The sequence below is a fragment of the Leptinotarsa decemlineata genome, unplaced genomic scaffold (assembly GCF_025532065.1).
Source record: "Leptinotarsa decemlineata unplaced genomic scaffold, Ldec_3_MD MMD2_tig00026340_RagTag_RagTag, whole genome shotgun sequence".
NCBI lineage: Eukaryota > Metazoa > Arthropoda > Insecta > Coleoptera > Chrysomelidae > Leptinotarsa > Leptinotarsa decemlineata.
In genome coordinates, this window is record NW_027412694.1 from 1,288,282 (window position 1) to 1,307,384 (window position 19,103).

At 37.2% G+C, this 19,103-nt stretch overlaps 1 protein-coding gene and 1 long non-coding RNA gene across 2 annotated transcripts in view; both read left to right on the top strand.

Annotated features, from left to right (window-relative positions):
* The window catches only part of LOC111505717 (putative sodium-coupled neutral amino acid transporter 11), a 108,236-nt gene that overhangs the window by 12,626 nt on the left and 76,507 nt on the right, over positions 1-19,103 (top strand). The window lies entirely within an intron of this gene.
* LOC141485955 (uncharacterized) lies at positions 9,983-11,119 on the top strand. Its single transcript, XR_012467554.1, has 2 exons — positions 9,983-10,651; positions 10,707-11,119. It is a non-coding gene; the product is annotated as an uncharacterized lncRNA (long non-coding RNA).

Consider the following 19,103-nt stretch of genomic DNA (forward strand, 5'->3'; position numbering starts at 1 on the left):
CGGGATTACCAAAATCTTTAGATGTTCACCTAATAAAATCATTGAAAAAAAACAATATAGGACTTTTACAAAAGCAACGAGATTCCTACAACTGAAATCATAAGGAAGAAATTGAATACTTCCGGCCATAACGTGAGCTGCTGTGACAAAACTCTTCAGAATTGGATAAAGAAACTAGGATTTATATTTAAAATAATAAACAAACGTCTAGCAGTTATGGAAAGCAGAAAAATAATGGAATTGCCTAACAAATACTTAGAACAAATAACTAAATATAGAGAAGAATAACGGCAAATTTTCTATTTGGACGAAACTCTAACACTCATGACACACGACATAGTTACGAAAGGGTGGACTGATGGTTCGAATATGTACGCCTAATATGCCTGCAAACAAAGGATCGCGACTATTCATTGTGCATTGCGGAGAAAGTAAATAGTGCGTTCTGAATTCTTTGAAATTATTTGAAAGACAACTTGACGACTGCAATAATGACTATCATAAGAACATGGAAAGTAATATTTTTGATCCCAAATTTGGAAGCGAATAGTAAAATAGTTCTTGACAACGCTTCCCATTATTCGCGACAGCTCATCAAAGTACCAAAAAAAAAATCGAGGAAAGATGAAATACAAAGTTTTTCAATGGATATCAATTTGTATTTTGAAGATTACTATACCAAAAACCAACTACTTGAAGTTTTACAGAAAAAAACATTTTGTAAAAGTGTATTCTCTTGAGAGTATTGCTGAAACGTATGTACACACCATACTGAGACTTCCAATCTATTTTTGTGTTTTCAATTCCATCGAGTTGATTTGGGGAAATCATCAGGCGTAAAAATTATTTTCTAAAATTTGATCAGAAGTTAATAGAGCTAATAAACATTCATTTTCCATTGTCTAATATAATATGAATTGATTATATTGAAGACAACAGCAGTAAAAATAAAAATAACAGTAAAAATTTATTGGCGCTCCGGGGCGACTTCATCGATTACAGCGGCGCATTTGCTTTTTCAGCTGCAGGAAAACCCGGAAAAACCTGCAGCACCACATCATCTGAAGATTTTGATCTACCAATGTCCTCTCTCTCATAAAACAAAATGTAGGGTGTCTCCAGAGGCTCCAATAGATTCAATACATCGGCAGAACATTCATTTTTGATTCAAATGACGACAGTGATAATGAAACAGAGAATAAGGAAGAGAAATTATCAGAAGCTTTCGAGGAAAGTTAGTGAAGTGTTTTTCAAGCGATCGATTGTTTATATATGTGAGTAAGTAGTATTCAGGAGTATTTTCAATTATCACCCTGTTATTTGAATCCCTACTTTTCCATTCACCTATATAAACGAAATATTTATTAAATATAGTATTATAGTTGTTTCGTGGTTCTTGGGTTTTGGTTTCTCTTGGAAAATGGAAAGTTTTCTTTTATTTATGTATCAAGACGTTTCGCCCCTGGTTAGGGACTTTTTCAATTGTTTATTCAAAAAGTTTGTTGTAACACATTGGATATTTGACTGGTTTCCTGAAATGAAATACAATTTTCATTTCTATTGCCTTTCCTTCAAATTGGTACATTTGTTGAATGTTTATAATCATTCGTTTTGTACGTACCTTGGGTAACGAATTAACGAATCAACTGTCTTAAACAAATTTATTTTTAACAATATTTCACTATCACAACTAATTTATATACAACACTTACTAACTAAAGCTTAATTTATCTTCACAGTTGGATTCCTTTCTTTAAACGTCCCGTTTCGCCCCGAAATGTCATCCTTAGCGTGTGTCGATACCTGAAGAACTCTCCATATTTACACTGTGAAGTTCGATGGAAGTAACACTCTACAGTCTTTATGCTCGGTCGTGGAAGATGGTTACCACACACTGGATGCCGCTGGATCTGAAGATCGTTTCCAACATGCTTCTCACACTTCTCCAGTCCAGCCTGTCGAGCCCAGAGGCTAATTTCGGGATTGCCAACTCCACGAGATTCTGGTCGAGGATCGTCTCCTTCAGTCTAGTAAGACTCCTCCAGACATCTTCATAGGACGGTTTGTCTCGAGAATGCTTTTTGGTCACCAAGTGGAAGATGTTTCTCTGATCCTTCTTTAACTGTAGCACTCCTCCGACTTCTGGATTCTGTTTTCGTAATGTTTGGAGCTGACCGAATTTTTTGTTGAATACCACAGCGATACCCTTTGACATTTGGAGATCCTCTGCCACGCAGTGAGCTAGTGCGTAATCGACTGGAACCATGATAAGGTCTCGTGGCTATTCTCGAGTTACCCCATGTACGACCTTCTGTCCGTTCGAGTTTAAGGACATGAATTATTGGAACGTTATTCCATCCTCTGGTGGTCTGAGGGCGCGAACTTGGTCGTGGTTTCCAGCATAAGGAGCCAATCTATTAAAATGGACGACCCTAGGCTTTCCTCGAGGTGGCTTATGGATACGGTAGACGACGTCATAATTCTTTTTCATGATTTTGTACGGACCTTCCCACGAGTTCCGCAACTTCGGTGATAAACCACGGCGTCGCTTAGGGTTGTACAGCCAAACTAGGTCACCAGTTTTGAATTCTTCAGCATTCGCCTTGATGTCATAGGCCCCCTTCATCCTATCGCTGGCACTCCGGATGTTCAGACGGACTTGTTCATGAATGTCGTCCATTCTCTGCCGAAGCTTGCTGACATAGTCTTCCCCCGCAGTGTCTTGTTCTAGAGACGTCCCAAATTTTAGGTAGCAAGGAAGCCGTAGCTCTCGTCCTATTATAATACTGGCAGGGGTTTGGCCAGTTGACTCATGCACTGCCGAACGATAAGCCAGCAGCAACAGGTGGAGGTATTGGTCCCAGTCTCTTTGATGGTCAGAGACTACCTTGGACAAGGGGCGGTTTATAGTCTTATTCATTCGTTACACCATTCCATCGGACTGTGGATGTAAGGCTGTGGTTCTGGTCTTTCGAATGTCCAACAGTTTACATATTTCTTGGAACAGGTTGGACTCAAAATTTCTGCCCTGGTCCGAATGCAGCTCCAATGGGACACCGAATCGACTTATACATTCCTTTACCAGGACGTCAGCGACGGTAAAGGCTTCCTGGTTGGGCAGGGCATAGACTTCTGCCCACTTGCTGAAGTAGTCCATGGCTACCAGGATGTATTTGTTCCCATAGTGGGACTCTGGGAACGGGTCGGCGATATCGATGGCGATTCTCTCGAAAGGAATACCCACGTTATACTGGCGCATTGGAGCTTTCGGTCGTATCCTAGGTCCGTTACTGGCAGTGCATACAGCATACTTTCTGCACCAGTCCTTGACGTCGGCTTGACAATTAACCCAGTAAAACCGTAGTCTTACTTTCTGGAGGGTCTTCGTTACTCCCAGATGTCCTCCAGTGACTCCATCATGGATTTCTTTGAGCACCTCCCGTCGTCTGCTCCGGGGTACCACTGTCTGGTGCCTTTCTTCTGCACCGTCTTCAGACTCCAACACCTGCTTCAGAACCCCGTTTTCCAAAGTAAGGGAGTTCCATTGTGCCCAATAGGACTTGACCGCTGGCGAATAACCTGCTACCTCCTGCCACTTCTGATCACCAATTCTAACGAATTAACGAATTAACTGACTTAAAAAAATTATTTTTATCAATATTTCACTATCACGACTAATTTATATACAACACTTAGTAACTAAAGCTTAATTTATCTTCACAGTTAGATCCCTTTCTTTAAACGCACGATTCACTTTCTAAGTACAGACAACTTTTCGGGACGGAGAGCGACCTTTTTATATCGTCAACGGACGCTTCGGATCTCTCTGCGGATTTCGGGACACATCCACACCTCTCGCGCTGTTTCGCGATGCGACATGCGTTTGCTGACTGGGACATCGGTCAGGGCCGGCTTCAGATTCATTACACTTGCTCAAAATCATTATTCAAAATGTAAATAATATTAATGTGCTGTTGTTCTTCTTATTTGATAGTGATCGACAGGGAAACTTCTGGTTATGTTTTTAATGTTTTTTTGAGAGATTGGAATGAGCGTTGTTTTCTTGAAAATTAAAGGTGGAGGGTTGAGGGATCTTCTATGTGTGTCGTTTCGGTGATTGATAGAGATGAGGACGGAAATGACGTAATTATGTGTTGGGATTTGTGTATTTGGTTTTGTTTTGGGGATATGGGTGTTATTGTGTAAAGTGTGGGTGGTGCAGGTGCTTATAGGATGGTATGGTAAATTTGATTTAAGTTGTTTATGTCCCGTCTGTCATTTATTGTGTTTTGGTTTATTTTAATGTAAATCATTTCTTTTACGATTCTTCTGTTCAGTTTTGGTTCATAGGCTATAATTTTGGTTTCTGCAAAATTTGAGTTGTGGTCGTCTTATATGAAATGTTTGTTTAACGCGGTACTTGATTTTTTCATATATTTGTGTCCATGTATTCTGTTCTGTTCTGTTCCCCGGTATATATATATATATATATATATATATATATATATATATATATATATATATATATACCTGTCCCACATTTTATGTGACAGGCAATATCTGGTTTGTTGAAGGAGATACACAAAAATGTTTCATACAAAAGTTTTAGGAGTTCATGAGAGCTATATTTTGATATAATTTTTAAATATACAGGGTGTTTGGTGTCAGGTGCTACAGACCAAAATTCCATTTTTTAAAATAGAACGCCCTGTGTATCATTACATATTCAGATGCTACGTTAAATTCTGATATCATTTCATGTTTTGTTTTTGAAATTCGGTTACGGCGTTGTTGAGTTATTGCACTTTTCCTTAAATATAAAGTTTCAAAAAACGTATTTACTCGTACACGAATCCAGTCTTTATCTTTCATTAAATTGAACTAGACTACTACTGAATACAAAACATTATTCTCACCTCTACGATACGATATCGATATCAGTTGAATATAATATTGAATTTCTTGAGAATGTGACTAACTTGAGGGTGAATTGCTTTATTTTGCACAATTTCATCAAGTAGCTTATGCTTGTTGATGCCATAGTAACAAATGTTGTTGAAATGTATCTACTTGTTAGTTCGATTCAGTGATTCTTTGCAAAACAGTAACTGTGTTCTTTGTGCGAAAACTCCAGTATGCCTTTCGCGTTTAGTCCAAGTGATTGCATTGATATGTTATTAATTTTTGGGGAATGTCAGAAAAACTGCCGTCAAGCACAACGTCTATACCAAGAACGTTTTCCAGACAGACCCATTCCGTCACGAATGACTTTTTAGAGAGTTGTAGAAAAATTGCGAACTGGGTCATTTCCTTCTACTATAAAGCATCGTCATCATACGAGATCTGTTAGAACTGAAGATTTAGAGACCAATGTGTTCGCTTATATTATCATTCATCCACATGTTCCTATCCGTACTCTTGCAGATGAAGACGTTGTGAGTAAATCTAATGTACAGAGAATTCTGAAAGAAAATAAATACCACCCATTCAAAATTCAGTTGGTACAAGGTTTGAAACCCACGGACTTTGAACGACGACTTGAATTCATTGCTTGTATTCAAGTAATATTACATGAAAGTCCTAACATATTCAGTCAAATTTTGTGGAGCGATGAATCGCGATTCCACAATAATGGAGTTGTGAATCGACATAACAGTCACTATTGGTCTCAAGAAAATCCCCACTGGGTCCGCGAAAGTAATTTTCAAACTACTTGGGGTATTAATGTATGGTGTGGATTGTTCAATGGCCGCATCATAGGACCTTACTTTTTCAATGAAAATCTCAATGGATTGCGATATTTACATTTTCTAGAAAATGATTTGATCCAGTTGATAGAAGATATTCCCATAGCAGAACGACAAGGAATTTGGTGGCAACAAGATGGTGCTCCTCCTCACAATTCACAGGTTGTTACTGAATATCTGGATAGAACGTACCCAAATAGATGGATTGGTAATAAGGGTCAAATTCGGTGGCCGGCTCGTTCCCCAGATTTATCACCGCTTGATTTTTTCCTATGGGGTTATTTAAAAGATATTGTTTTCACTACTCCCCCTTTGAATGTGGATGATCTGAAAATAAAAATTCGACTAGCGTGCAGTGATATTACGCCTGATATTATAAGAGCGACTTGTACGAGAGAAGTGATTCGACGTTTCGAAGCCTGTATAATATCTAATGGGCATCACTTTGAACAATTTTTATGACTTATTTCTAGGTAAATACCATTCTTATGAAATGATTTATCAAGTTATATTATTTACATTGTTATTCATTAAAGATTTGTTTTCGAATACACCTCTTTCAATTTCGCAATTGTTTCATATTCAAAATGATTCCTGACTGAATTCCACAACTCAAAATTGAAACTATTACTTCGAACACCCAAAATTTTGACTAGTTTTCATGTGATCTGATGCAGAGAGAATAATTGTATGAGATATTTAAAAAAATAATAGGTCGTTCTCAAGACTTTACATTTTAAGCAATAACTCAACAAGGCCGTAACCGAATTTCAAAAACAAAACATGAAATGATATCAGAATTCAACGTAGCATCTGAATATGTAATGATATACAGGGCGTTCTATTTTAAAAAATGGAATTTTGGTCTGTAGCACCTACACCAAGCACCCTGTATATTTAAAAATTATATCAAAATATAGCTCTCATGAACTCCTGAAACTTTTGTATGAAACATTTTTTTGTATCTCCTTCAACAAACCAGATATTGCCTGTCACATAAAATGTGGGACACCCGGTATATATATAAATATATATATATATATATATATATATATATATATATATATATATATATATATATATATATATATATATATATATATATATATATATATATATATATATATATATACAGGGTCCTGCAACAGTGGCGCGGTGTTCCATATCTCTATATAGGAAGCAGATAGGAATCTAATTTTCTATAATATTACCTTATTGCTCGAGCTCGACAAAATAAAAATATTGGCGGTCACACCGCGTGTTCGTTTTTTTCTGGGCGGATCCCAACTGTGTCTTTTTAAACGGCAACCTATATTTTTTATCGCTTTTTCGGTTTCTTCATAGAAAATAAAATAAACTTTATGTATATCTGCACTTCGAAAATATTGACGGTTTTCGAGATATCTAGCATGACAGGTTTTTTTTCCAATATTCGTCACTCAGAATATTTGAAATTATAAAGTGGTGCCAAGTCCAGTTGAAATTTTTTTTTGGTCGAATATTCTACATTGGTAACTTTCTCAAACGATATATCTGAAATCGACCTGTGATATACAGGGTATGAAAAACCGCTTGCCAAATATTGTAAATGAAAATTTGCAAAATCTTCCTTAGATTAAATGGAACACCCTGTATATTATTGATCCATAAGAAGCGCCAACGAAACCTCTACAAATTTCATTAAGTATTCCCTATGGCTAAGTTCAATAGTTTTTCTTAAATGAGCATTTCTTTCGAAAAATGGTCATTTTTTCAAAGCGAAATCCATTTGACGACTGATAAAAATATACGAAAGATATCTTGTTTCAATTTTGTACATTAGAAGGTGTCCAAACAAATATTTTTTAACGAAATAAATGTATGTAGGTACCTATCACTTTTTGCTAAATGGAAAATTATTTTTTCATTGGATGCAGAATTTTCATAAATCGTGCAATATCAAACCAAACAAGTTAAAAGAAAGAAACATTATAAATAACTATTTTTTTCATTCATTCAGAGCTTGAGTTCTAGATATTCAAATTTGTCAACTGGCAAATTACAAAACTACAAAAGGGAGAGTTTAATTAAGGTTGATAATGAAACTTTTATAAAATATGTTCAACATGTCTTCCATTTTCTTGAATGCAGAGCTGAAGTCTATGTTTGAAAGACTGTTCTACCCTGCGCAAGACAGCTGGTGTAATGCTGCGAAAAGCATTCGTTATTCTAAGTCGCATATTTTCGGGAGAAGTTGGTGGCTCAACGTAAACCATATTTTTTATGTATCCCCATAAGAAAAAATCTAGTTTCGTCAAATCTGGTGATCTAGCGGGCCACCGTACAGGCCCATTCCGTCCTATCCATTTATTGGGAAATACTTCATTTAGATGATCTCTCACTTCTGCCGAATAGTGAGCAGGTGCACCATCATGTTGTAACCACATTCTATTGCGGAGGTCAAGAGGAATATCATCTAACAAACCTGGTAAATCATTTCGTAAGAAATTGAGATACATTGCACCATTCATATGTCCCTCAAAAAAGTATGGACCAATTACATATTCTCCAATGATGCCTCCTCAGACATTTATCGACCACCTATGTTGATAATCCACCTGTCTCAATAAGTGAGGATTTTCTGTCGCATAATAATGGTAATTATGTCGATTTACAAATCAATTTTTATGGAATGTCGATTCATCCGACCATAAAATATTATTGAAAAAATATTCGTTTCGACGAATTTTGTTCATGGCCCAATTGCAAAATCTCACTCTTTTCTCGAAATCAGCATACAGTAGTTCTTGATGTAACTGAACGTGGTATGGATGCAAGCGATGTTTCTTCAATACTCGTTGCACTGATCTCTCACTTATATCCACTATTTCCCCAATTTGTCGTTGACTCCTACTAGGATCTTCTTCAACAGCAAGAAGAACTTGCAATTCATTATCTTCATTAGTAGCTGGCTTGATGCGCTCATGTTTGGAATAATTAATAGATCCAGTTTCAACGAATCGTCCCAATACCTTTCGGAAAGATCTTTCATCTGGATGCCTTCTATCTGGATACCGTTGAGAATAAATTCTACTTGCCAATAAACAATTCCTGTCTGATTCACCTAATATGAAAATCATATCAATCAAATCACTTTTTGATAACAACATTCTGATGAAATTATACCGACAGTTCAACTTCACGATTGACTAAAAATTTCAATATTCATTTGCAGCCAAATATTTTGTTCTGTCATTTGCCACACTACTTGATTTCCAATAAATATTTCATTCGCTGAAAGGTTGTTTTAGACCGAAAGAATATGGCACAAATTCCGAGATTTTTGAAATTATTGTAACTATTCAAGAACGTCCATTTTGTGGTGTAATTCGCAACTTGTTTATCTAGCAACAGGTAATTTTAGGAATGGGCGATATTTTGAGGAAAGGGTATTTTTTGTATATTCTTATCAGTCGTCAAATGGATTTCGCTTTGAAAAAATGACCATTTTTCGAAAGAAATGCTCATTTAAGGAAAACTATTGAACTTAGCCATAGGGAATACTTAATGAAATTTGTAGAGGTTTCGTTGGCGCTTCTTATGAATCAATAATATACAGGGTGTTCCATTTAATATAAGGAAGATTTTGCAAATTTTCATTTACAATATTTGGCAAGCGGTTTTTCATACCCTGTATATCACAGGTCGATTTCAGATATATCGTTCGAGAGAGTTACCAATGTAGAATATTCGACCAAAAAAAAATTTCAACTGGACTTGGCACCACTTTATAATTTCAAATATTCTGAGTGACGAATATTGGAAAAAAAAAACCTGTCATGCTAGATATCTCGAAAACCGTCAATATTTTCGAAGTGTAGATATACATAAAGTTTATTTTATTTTCTATGAAGAAACCGAAAAAGCGATAAAAAATATAGGTTGCCATTTAAAAAGACACAGTTGGGATCCGCCCAGAAAAAATCGAACACCCTGTGTGTCCGCCAATATTTTTATTGTGTCGAGCTCGAGCAATGAGGTAATATTATAGAAAATTAGATTCCTATCTGCTTCCTATATAGAGATATGGAACACCGCGCCACTGTTGCAGGACCCTGTATATATATATATATATATATATATATATATATATATATATATATATATATAGTATATATATATATATATATATATATATATATATATATATATATATATATATATATATATATATATATAGCATTCTGTCATCTGAATTTGTTAGTCTTATAGAGATTTTAGTGTTTTTTAAGAGAAAATTCAGAGAAATAAGCATTTTAAGGTATGTATCAATCTGTAATATAGAGTACACAATCATTTTGTACAAATTTTGACTAAACTGAACCATACCATTTCAAATAATTGATTAATAATTATTTTTGATAACCTCAAATTTTATCTTAATAATAGATCTAAATCAAGAGCATTTCGAATCTAGACTTTCCTGATTTGAATTTGTTTATATTTTGAATGTATTGTGCAACGAAATCAATAATAATTGATATTAAATATTTTTTTACAGACAATGGTACATTGTTGGGCACCCGACTGTAAGCATTAAAATGTTTGAGAAACATGTAGATTTTTTAGCTTTCCCAAGGATTCAAAAACTAGAAACCGCTGGATTTACAAGGTTAGTAGTTAGGCTTGAGATGATTATATATTATTTTTTAAGTTGGCTAACAATCTAAAATTTGCCATAGACGAACTATACAACCAAGCCCTGGTACATTTTTGTGTATTTGCCACTTTGTTGATGGAAACAAAAATAATGGATCCACATTGTTTTCACACAATACTGGAAAACAATTTAAGTTTTCTTCTCCAGAAAAGAGAACAAGAAAAAGGAAAGTGTTGGATATGGAAGAAACTTCTGAAAATCCTACGTAAGTATTGCCAATAATCAATTTCAAATGTTTTCTTAGAATGTTGTTATTTCAGATATGAAACGGAACTGACTGATCCACAACCATCCACCTCAAAAGAAACCATACCCCCAGGACCTATGTCTGCAGAAATTGTTGCTGAAAATTATTTTCTCAAGCAAGATCTGCAGCAAGCATTACATAAACTGACCCATTTATCAGAACATTTTTCTTTTGAAAACATAAGGGGCAACAACAAATTGATACTATTGTATACAGGCATACCTACAGAAAATATATTTATGTCCCTATTCAATTTATTAAAAAACATAGATATAAATTGGTATTATAGTTGGAAAGTACAAAAATTGAACAAAGTGGATCAGTTATTGATGACTTTGATGAAAGTAAGACAAAATTTTCCCCATGAGGATTTAGCCGTTCGATTTAATGTGTCACGTTCATCACTATCGAATGTGGTAACAACATGGCTTCATGTGTTACATGAAATTATTTTCAAACAAATGATGTCAAAAATTTCACCGAGAAGAAAAAATAAACTTTGTTTGCCAAATTGTTTTAGCAGTTTCACGAACTGAAGAATCATTTTAGATTGTACCGAAGTGTATGCAAGTAAATTGAAGGGGTGTTTCTTGATCTAGCATGAAGGTTCAGAAACTAATATTTAGTTCATACAAGCATAGAAACATATGCAAGGGTTTGATAGGTGTAGCTCCAAATAGAGTAGATACTTATGTGTCATGCCTATATCCAGGATCAACATCAGATAAGAAGATAGTGAAAGATTGTGGAATCTCAGATCAATTTGAAGCAGGCGATTTAGTGTTGGCAGACAAAGGTTTTTTGATCAAAGACATTATGCCTGCAGGAGTTCATATTAATATTCCTCTGTTTTAACGATATCCCAGTTTACCCCAGAACAAGTGAGACAAACAGAATGTATTGCAAGAGCGAGAATACACGTGGAAAGAGCTATTCGAAAAATGAAAATATATAATATTTCAAACTTTATTTCCCAATTCACTATTACCGCATGCTGATGCTGTTTTTCAGGTTATAAGTGCTTTGACCAATTTACAATATCCTTTAATCAAGGAGGTAGAACAGTATCTTACTGAGAGTGAGACAAAATCTTAGTTTCATGTATTATTACCTAATTATAAGTATCTATCAATTATATTATGAATAATATTCAAATTTTTTTCAATCTTTTGTTCTAAAGTCAACATAAAACAATGCAATATACTGAATTATTTGTATGCTTTCGTATAATATACAGTTATTTTACTTATAGAAAATGATGTTAAATAAGAGTAAATTTATTTTGTATGGATAATCACAAAACGAGAAATCATCAAATCTCATCTAATAGTATTCTTCTCACAGATTGAATCTTCCATATACAATACATCATCATCCTTTTTCATTATTATTGTTTAATATAAAATCCATTGGGATAAGTTTTCTCAAAAATTGTTCCAGATATTGTTTAAATACATAATTACTTGGCTTTAAAATGAAATGAAATCTAAACATGCGATGTCTACAGCCAGACATTGCCCGAAAATCTTTTTGCAACAATGTTAAGGTTTTATGCCACAGATCAAACAATTTTGTTGATGTCGAATGTCAATTCGTTTTGAGCCCCGTAATTGGCTTATACAGCGCATGCTAATTTGGATTACATGTCATATGTCCCTTTTTTTGAATCATGCACGTGGTTTCCTCTTCAAGGAACAGGTGGTTTTATAATTTGTTAATATAATGATATATCATTAAATCTACTATATATTCTTTGTCTGTAACGTCCTGAGTGACATCATAGTAATTTTTCATATATATATATATATATATATATATATATATATATATATATATATATATATATATATATATATATATATATATATATATATATATATGAATTCCACGTGCACAAAATCGCAAGCATTAGCTAGTTTTTCAATTTTATTATATTTGGTATGTAATGACAAATTGCCTCAGAAGGAAAATAATTTGATGAAATCGAATGATGTCTCAAATAGTCTTAAGTTCACCCAAGACACACGTGATCCTTTACCAAATGTTACACTCATATCGTTTCGGTTTTTTCAATTTGCACATGACTAATGAGTTCAATCTAAACAGTTATCTTACCTAAATCATTGTCATAAAGTTTCTCTTCTGAACGATATGATATTTTATTGATTGGTACAATGTTTATATGCTGAAGCTTTTGAACTTGAAATTACCATAAGAGAGCTAGTTGCTTCGGATGCTAGTTGCTTCGGATACATCATTTGAATGTTCATGAGTGTATCAAATGATATGATTATTAGATGATAATGTAAGAAGTTATCAATAAGCCGCTCGAGAATTCAAAAGGAGAAATCCTGATAGTAGAGCTATTTCACATATTTATCTGTGGTAAATGAGATCAACAGGATTACAAATGAGGTGGGCCAAATAGAAATAGTAATAACATACCACAAGGATCCATGATAAAGTATGTAGTGAAAGGAATTAATTGAACCAATTAGATTTGCGTGACAGAAAAGTATACTGTTGTTTGATAAACACAAATTGAAACCATGCAAGCCAGAGTTTTCACCAGTAGGGTTTTGCTTTTGACTACAAGGTGGAAGTTCAAATGACGAAATATTCCGTCAACGATGAGCCGATATTCACACGAACTGTATGGTTTCATCTCAAAATGTGCGACATTGGGCTCGTGAAAATCTAAATTTCAGTATATATTGCAATATTGCATATTTGGAATTGGTCGCGGTGGTAATGCGCCCGACTCACGATCAGAAGGCTATGGGTTCGATTCCCGCCTCAAACAGATATTTTCCTCGGGAGAATTTATCTGGTTGAACCTGGAATGATTCTGCAACCGTGTTAGGAATCACACGTTAAAAGGTGAGACCTCGTTAGTCCTTAGCTCGCACAAGTTTCTCAACTTCTGAGAGTTGTTCGTATGGGGGCGACAGCTGTATAGTTGATTAACAGAAAAACAGATTTTGAAACAGATTTTTTTTCCATAACACACTGTGGTACACAGAATAATTAAATAACTGAGTCTTTCGTTTTACAAAATACCAATTAGAAAAGGTTTTTTGAATTTTTTGGAAGTGACGAGAGAAAATGAAAGTAAAAAATTTGGTCTGATGAAAATAATATATTATATAGATGAACGTGCCTGAAATATAATAATAATATGTTGAATTATTGATTAGTCACAAAAGCTACGAATGAGATAGTAGTGACCAAAACGAAGCCAATTTCCATTTGAAAAAACGGAACGCAAAAGTGCATTTTTCCACAAGTTCTGAGAATTTCAATTCTTATACGACAAAAAAATTCTCAAGCACTAGCGTTTGGCAAATCCGACATTTCGATTTCTCTCTCTGCTTCCTACGGATTCTATGAATCAAGTTCAAGTATCCACTTTCTCTTCACCTAATTCAATCCGATATTTGAAAAAAAGGAACTGATAAGTAAATTATACTCGGCAAACAGTGAAACCTCATAAATACGACAATCTTAGGTGTTCCGCTCTGCACCCACTTGGCCTTTGAGTTTTGACCTGTGGCTAGAATTCCGAAGTCAGTTATACGAACAATTCACGACTTTCAACGAAAATCAAGTCAACTTAAACCGAATATGAGATTAAATTCATTTTGAACCGTTACAAAATTCAAAAAACAAAAATCATAACAATTGGTCCGATTGTTCTTGAGTTCTTTTATTATTATTTTTTTATAACCGTAGTTTGCACTGGTCAGACTCTATCCCCCGAAGCCCCGATACATTCAGGAGGGCGCGCCAGCATTATCAACCAACGACCACTCCCCACACCGTAGGGTAAGTGATCATTGGGTTCCAACATCATGTGCCCTGAGCAAGCGCAGTGTGCCAAGAATGACAGACTTCTGCATCTGTCCGGCCTAAGGTTTTTGCCTTAGTCGGTATGATCTTAAGATTAGAGAGTAGAGAGGGCACCTTTCCACCAAGAACTCAAATAATCAGAACAACCATTTTGACAGAGTGGTCTGGATAGAGTCTTGCGGAGTTCAAAAAGAAAATTTTGATATTTTATTCTCCTCTTTTCGGAAGATATTCGTCCAGCCAGGAGCTGAAAACTCCACGATAAATATCGTTTGCTGTGGTGGTCGAGAAGGACTACATCAGGCTTATTAGCTTGTATGGGCCTGAGGGTGGGAAACGAATAGTAATAAATCGACTCTTCCCGTTTCCCACAACGGATTTAATATCCCACGGAGTGTGGGACAACACCGTAATAGTGCCGTAGATGGTAATATAGCACTCTTAGGGCCTCGTTATGTCGATGGATATAGGTTATTATTATTATTATCAATATCATTAATGATATATAATTTTCTAATACTCATTATTCTATTTCCGGCGAAGATAAATCCAAGAATATGAAAATTGTTACAGTCGCTCTGGAGTTTTTTTATTATTACGATTTTTATTTTTGAAATATCATATTTCAATACTTATTATCCCAATCCCGACAAATACATATCCAATAACACAAAAATCATAAAAATTGGTCCAGCCGTTTCTGAGTTTTTTATTGATATTGTTATCATTATTATCGATAGCATATCATATTTCAATACTCATCATTTTATTTCCGATGAAGACTAACCCAAAAACATAAAATTCATAAAAATTGATTCTAGACGTTCTTATAATAAATATTGTCATTGATGAAATATCATATTGTGATACTCATTATCCTATTCCCGACAAAGACAAATACAACAATTATAAAAAGTGGTTCAACCGTTTTTGAGTTTTTTTTTCCACCGTAGTGTGCGCTTGTTAGGCCCTATCCCCCGAATCCCCGATACATTCGAGAGGGCGCGCCAGCATTATCAATCAATAACCACTCCCCACACCGTGGGGTAAGTGATCATTGGGTCCGAGAATCATGTGCCCTGAGTAAGCGCAGTGAGCCAAGAATGACAGCCTTCTGTATCTTTGCGGCTAAAAATTCTGCCTTAGTGCGGCAAGCCGGTATGATTTCAAGATTCGAGAGTAGAGATGATATTATTCCACCAATGACTCCAATAATCAGAACAACCATCTTGACAGAGTGATCTGGAAAGAGTAAGCGGTGTTCGTAGAGAAAATCTCGATATTTCACCCGTTTTTCCTCCTCTTTTCTGACAATATTCGTCTCGCCAGGAGCTGAAAACTCCACGACAAATATCGTTCTGCTCTGGCGGTCGAGAAGGACCATATCAGGCTACGTCCCGGAGCGTAGGGCAACACCGGTGTCTCAATACCGTAAAAGATGGCACTCTCAGGGTCGCCTTATGTCGATGGATATAGGCGTAGACCGCATATGCTGGATATGCTTGCTGATAGCAAGTGCATTAGGGCCAGGGCGCCTCGCGGCAGGCCCTGCACCTTGTGTCACTGCAGTTATCTCTTGTGAGTGGCGTTGTTCCACCCCGAGGTAAGTATACGTCTCTCCGGCATCCAGATGGTGTAGGATGCTTCTATCTACGAGCTGCACATCCTCTCCGTAGTCCCCGCATCGTCCTCTTTTGAGATGTACCATTGTACATTTGTCTATCCAGAATTTCATACCGATAGCATGCGTGTACTCTTCCACCATCCTCAAGGACTGATGGAGATCCTTCTCTCCAGAGGCATAATGTTCAAGATCATCCATATAAAACAAATGGGTGACCTTGTGCCTCCGGTTTCCGGGAGTGTCACAGTTATACCCTCGAGTATTTCTGAGCGCAACAGATAAAGGCAATAGTGAGATGCAGAAGAGAAGGGGACTGAGGGAATCACCCTGAAATACACCCCTTCTGAAAGTGACCCACCCTGTTTCGACTCTTGCTTGGCCAGATGTTATGGTAAAGCGAGTTCGCCAAAGTGGTATCAGTTGTTCAATGCATCTCACTATTTTGTCGGGTACCGCAAGGCATCTGAGCAAATGCAAGATGAGCTTATGCGAAATTATATCAAATGCCTTACGGTAATCGATCCAGGCCATAGAGAGGTTACGCATATATTGTATCGAGTCCTGCGTTACACATCTATCGATGAGCAGATTCTCTTTACATCCAGCGACTCCTCTCTTCGACCCTCTCTGCTCATATATCCGTTCGAACACTCGGTCAACTGCGGTGAGTATTCGTGTGTATAAGATGCTTGTAAACAACTTATAACACGAATTCAAGCATGTTATCGGTCTGTAATTCTTAGGAATCGACAAATCTCCGCTTTTGGGGATAAGAACGGTCCGCCCCTCGACAAACCAATCCGGAATCGGCTGCTCTTCGTCCAGCCATGAGTTGAGAACTCTGGCCAGATGGCGGTGGGTGCTTGGTAGTTAGTGGGTGCTTGGTTATTATCATTATAATAATATTTTTCACCGTAGTGTGCGCTGGTCAGGCCCTATCCCCCGAAGACCCGATACATTCGGGAGAGCACGCCAGCATTATCAACCAATGACCACTCCCCACACCGTGGGGTAAGTGATCATTGGGTCCGAGAATCATATGCCATGAGCAAACGCAGTGAGCCAAGAATAACAGCCTTTTGCATCTGTGCGGCTAAGACTTCTGCCTTAGTGCGGCAAGCCGGTATGATTTTAAGATTCGAGAGTAGAGGAGACATCATTCCACCAAGGACACCAATAATCAGAACAACCATCTTGACAGAGTCTGCGGAGTTCGAAGAGAAAATCTCGATATCTTATCCGTTTTTCCTATTCTTTTCTGACGATATTCATCTCGCCAGGAGCTGAAAACTCCACGACAAATATCGTCTTGGTCTGTTGGTCGAGGACTACATCAGGCTCATTAGCTTGTATGAGCCTGAGGGTGGGGAACAAATAGTTCCAATAAATTCGGCACTTCTCGTTGCTCACAACGGATTCAATATCGTAGGGCAACACCGGTGTCTCGTCAATACCGTAAGAGTGCCGTAGATTGTAGTATAGCACTCTTAGGGCCGCGTTATGTCGATGAATATTGGCCGAGACCGCATATGCTGGACATGCTGATAGCAAGTGCATTAGAGTCTCGGGCGCCTCGCGGCAGGCCCTGCACCTTGTGTCAGGAACCTCTATACCCATCACGCGACTGCGGTAGACTGAGGTGTTGAAGACACCATCCCGGTAAGCCATGATGAACCCCTCAGTTTCCGACTTCAGCCCACTCGACCTGAGAAAAGCGAAGGTCAGCCGCTTTGATTAGCCAAGGTCTCCAATGTTATTGAAGAAGACCCCATGCATTGGCTTATCCTTGTGTTTCCGCAGAAGTTAGGTGATATCTGCGGCTTTTATCTGAGCTTTTTGCTGAACAGGTTCTAACTCGGTGACAGAATTGTGGTCACCTCGTTCAATGTCGAAAACTATACCAAGTTCATCAGCTGCTCGAGCAGCTGCCCTAGAGAGAAATGCTCCAATTCGTTCTCTCTCATGGCCATGGACCATGCAGAGAAGGGGATCCGAACTCCTGACGACTTTACAGGCTGTATCCAGCCCCATTCTGTCATGTAGACACTCCAAACTCAAAAGTCCACGGCCTCCCTGTTGTCGGGGGAAGTACAACCGTGAAACGGACGATTTGGGATGCAAACTCCTATCGAGATGCATCATTTTTCGGGTCTTTACGTCGAGTTGATACAGCTCCTCCCGAGTCCACTTCACTACTCCAAACGAGAAGAGTGAGATTGGAACGGCAAGCATATTTGTTGCACCAACTTTGTTCTTCCCCGACAGTTCCGATGACCAGATATGTCGAAGTTTGTGCTGATACTTGCCGCGGAGAGAGTTTTTCACTGCTGTTACCTCACTGCTGTTTAAGATCATCTATATAAAACAAATAGGTGACCTTGTGCCTCCGGTTTCTGTTGTGCCTCCGGTTTCTGGGGGTACCACAGTTATACCCTCGAGTGTTTCTGAGCGCAACGGATAATGACAATAGTGAGATGAGGAAGAGAAGGGAGATACAAAGATGTTATTATTATCATTATTATAATTTTCATTAATAAAATATATTTCATTACTCATTATCCCTTTTTCGTTTTCGTTCGCGCGCTCTCAGCCACGTCATGCCTGGGTTATGGCTACCAGCGGCGGCCGGCGTTATTTTCTTTCGGGCATGATTTACAACACTACCCCCTTTCCTGAGGTTGTTCGCCCGAACAACTTTCCAAGAGGAGACATCACGACCCATGTAAGGACTCAGCCTCTCTATGTGGGCCACTTTAGGCTTGCTTCTGGATGACAATTGGATTATGTACACCAAAGCGTTTATCTTTTTGGTTACCAAGTAAGGTCCTTGCCATGGTCTCTGCAACTTGGGACACAAACCTTTCCGACGTTGGGTTCGGTAGAGCCACACTGCATCGACCTCCTTGAAGTTGACTAGCAGCGACTTTCTGTCATGTC